The sequence below is a fragment of the Sceloporus undulatus genome, unplaced genomic scaffold (assembly GCF_019175285.1).
Source record: "Sceloporus undulatus isolate JIND9_A2432 ecotype Alabama unplaced genomic scaffold, SceUnd_v1.1 scaffold_2460, whole genome shotgun sequence".
Taxonomy (NCBI): Eukaryota; Metazoa; Chordata; class Lepidosauria; order Squamata; family Phrynosomatidae; genus Sceloporus; species Sceloporus undulatus.
The window spans coordinates 926-4,593 of record NW_024805380.1 but is presented as its reverse complement, the minus strand read 5'-3'; the positions used below and the strand labels follow the sequence as shown (position 1 = coordinate 4,593).

The window sequence follows — 3,668 nt, the reverse complement described above, 5'->3', positions numbered from 1 at the left end:
CAGTTAAAATGGAATCACAATGCTTTAACAGTGTAGGGTGAAAGAGCCAAAAGTAAATTACAAGTCTGGATCAGGTATCCTCTGAATCAATACATGCTGAAGAACTACAGCATTCAGACAAACAAGGCTGAGCAATATATGAGATCTGTGGCTGGCATCTTCAGAGAATGCAGATGCTGGAGAAACGTCAGGAATAAACTCTTCTAGAACATGGCCACAGAGCCCGAAAAACTCACAAAAAACTATGGGTGCTGGCCGTGAAAGCCTTCGACTTAACATAGGAGATACTTACAGGATTTCCTGGTATGCCTTTCTCCCCTAGTTCTCCCTAAAGAACAGAAGAGAAATAGTTAAATCTTATTTTAATCCCAACACGTAGCAAGGACAGCCATTGGCATATCCAAGAGAAGTGGAGATACTCACTTGTGGGCCTTGGATCCCTCTTCCGGGGGGACCTGGCTCTCCCTGGAAAGTTGCAAGAGAAAGGTTAATGAGAATATGAGATGCCCATCGTGATGGAACCCACACAGGCCATGGCTACTTGGACAAAAACAACAGAGGATGCTGGCTTTGTGTTTGTACTTTCCTTTGTGTGGTTTGGTGTGTCTCTCCACATCCCAGACCCTGCATCTCTGCACCAGTCTCCAAATCAATGCTTTAAAGTCTTCCCATGCAAGACTGCCATTTACCATCCCACCCTCTCTGCAAGGCATCCTTTGCCATACAGATGATGTGGAGTAGGATGTACATCTTTCGTTTATTTTGCAAATAATTTAAAAAAATTCTTCTCTGATGGGTGGCTTTATGAAAGTTATTGATCACCCACTGGGTTCCCATCCTTGAGTGAAGAATTTGAACCCTGGTCTCTGAAGTCCCAGTCCAACATCCAGGCCACTATGCCACATTGGCTGACATCTGAAAATGTTACATAAGTGAACCCATTCCCTCCCTTTCTCCTTATAGGATGAGAACATTTCTCAGTATCCTTTACATCTTTGTCATGGAGGTACATTGAGTGGTTGCTTAACAACCAACTCCTTATTCTGCTTCATGCATTACAACGTATTAAAAAAAAAAGGCTGTTCTCTCTGACCAAACGGACCGTGTGCCATTGAAACCTCCCCACATCTGACACAGTAACCCGACATACCTGTAACCCCTTTAAGCCGGGAGGTCCTTGAATTCCTGGGAGCCCTGGTTTTCCCTGGAGAGGGATGAGGAACATGCAGAAGAATTAGATAATTTAAATTTCTTCCAAACCTGCACCCCCAAAACTGAAGACCAGTTGGAAATATTATCCATCCACAGGGACGTAGCTAGGATTTTAGGAAAGGGGGGGGGGTCCAGACTAAGTGCCACCATTATAATGGGGCTTGGTGCAGCGGCGCAGCAGCACACACCATTCATTTTTCTAATGGAAGGGGGTGTCTGGACCCCAAGAACCCCCCCCTTGGCTATGTCCCTGCCATCCATCTTTCCATCCATCCATTCATCTGTCTGTCTCTCTATATGTCTGTCTATCAATCTAGCCAACCAATCAGGCATCTATCCAGCTATCAAAATATTTATATCTTGACATTTATTATGGAGTATCAGGGTGGTGTACAAGATGAGCAATTTAATACACTTACAGGCTAAAAGCAAACGTAAGTTAAACAAGGCCCCATTCCCGCTTACAGAAAAATCATTTTCCGATCCGAATCAATGGATCGATTTAACATCGGATCATGGTTCCCACTACATTTGCCCCAATCGCATTGTCTGGCATGGAATTGAATCAAAATAACCCACTTATGGTTCTCATTCACGAATGAATTGGTTCTATTTAAACTGGTCCCTGATGCAGATAACCCACTTGTGGTTCACATGGGGAAATGAATCGGTTTAAATAGAATCGGTTCTTGCACAAGACATCCATTTCTGCTTTACTGCATGTCATAATAAACCGATTCCAATCCACGCCCGGTTCCCATTTGCGCTGAAGCGATTCATTTAAAACCGAATTGTAAAACCAAATCTTTAAATGTCATCACCAGTATCTTGAATTCAGTCGCCTTTTAGACAAAATACAAGGAGTCTATTTTCCTACATAGATTTATCTGAAAGTTGACTTTGCAAAACCAACGCTTAAAGAAAAGTACTCCAGAAAGCATTTTTGCTAGAACAAAAAATTGCTGGCCTTGTATAGCCCAGATCCATGAAAAGCTATTTGCACTCCAGCTATCATTGACAAATGAAAGCTATTAACATGCTGTACCCTCGCCTCTAAAATTGTTTACCGAGGAATACACAATAACACCACTTGTATAAGCCATGTATCTTTGCATAAATATCCTTTAGTTTCCATACTGATTCTGTTAGCTGCTGGAAGGAACAATGACCAGTGAAGGACAATTTAAATTTTAAACCTTACTCCTCTAAAGACTGTCATGAACTGGTTCTTTCTTCCGAGGATTTTACCAGATATTGTGCATTCAAGTTTCCTTCAATAGGATATATTCCTTGCTTATTTCACTATTGCATAGAAGAAGAGATGGTTTTAATACCTTCCCCCACAATGGACAAGGTTATAAGAGATTTGTACATTTTTACATAACTTTTTACACTTTGGGACTTTTTGTGCGGAAAAAAAAAAGGTTTCTTCAAAAATAGGCTTTTATTTATTTATTTTTGGCTCACACAAAACAATAACTTTGGTGCAAATTTTTCAACTGCTGCAAAATCTGCCACTTTTTTCTTCTACAAAATTGTGTGTGTGTGTGCGCGCAAAAGTTTTCTCCTTTAAGAAAAAATTGTACGTCGATTGGATATTTTCGTCAAAGGGTCTTTGGCTGTGCCAAGGTAATCATTCTCAACATGGTTGTGAACGTGTTTTGAAAAATTCCTTGCATTTCTTCCCTTTCTAGAAAAGAAAAGAAAAGAAAGCAATTTGTGAAGTTGAAGGCTTTCGTGGCCGGCATCCATGGTTTTTTGTGGGTTTTTCAGGCTATCTGGCCATGTTCTAGAAGAGTTTATTCCTGACGTTTCACCAGCATTTGTGGTGCATTCTCTGAAGATGCCAGCCACAGATGCTGGTGAAACATCAGGAATAAACTCTTCTAGAACATGGCCTCATAGCCCTAAAACCCCACAAAAAACTAAGTGGCTGGACAGACTACCCCAAAAGGGTGGCTGCACCCATCCGTTTTTACCCTGGATAGAGGCCACACCAACCAAATAGCGCAGCCTCCATGAGGAATAAAAAGAACCCACTTATAGGGGTTCTTTCTGGGAAACACCTGGGCTGCCATTGGCGCACTCATGCACAGCAGTGACATATGCACGGCGCAGTGCCATTTGGACATGGCGCTGCCTGTACATCATCATGGCACCCCCCATGTGGATGGGGGCAAGCCATGATGGCGCTCGGACATCACAGTAGGGCTCAGGAGTGTGCGGACGCTCCACTCTGCTGAGCCCTAAAATCGGTGCCAGGCTGGCGCAAGATGCCAGTCTGTACCGGGACTGCGAAAGCAATTTCTTTTCCTAATATTTTCGGGGAACTGAAATCCCGAGCCCTGGTTAACAAAGTCTACATCTTTTTCGGTGCATTATGCATTAAATTGCAGGACACACGCACAGAGAGAGAACAGGGCTTGCGTATCTCTTGATTCTACCAGTGTGAGATA

General features: G+C 42.7%; 1 long non-coding RNA gene across 1 annotated transcript; it reads right to left on the bottom strand.

Moving 5' to 3' along the window:
• Positions 1–291: 291 nt before the first annotated feature.
• LOC121917979 lies at positions 292–1,221 on the bottom strand. The gene is made up of 3 exons (XR_006101134.1): positions 1,151–1,221; positions 424–465; positions 292–328 (listed from the first exon to the last, which is right to left on the bottom strand). It is a non-coding gene; the product is annotated as an uncharacterized LOC121917979 (long non-coding RNA).
• Positions 1,222–3,668: the final 2,447 nt, after the last annotated feature.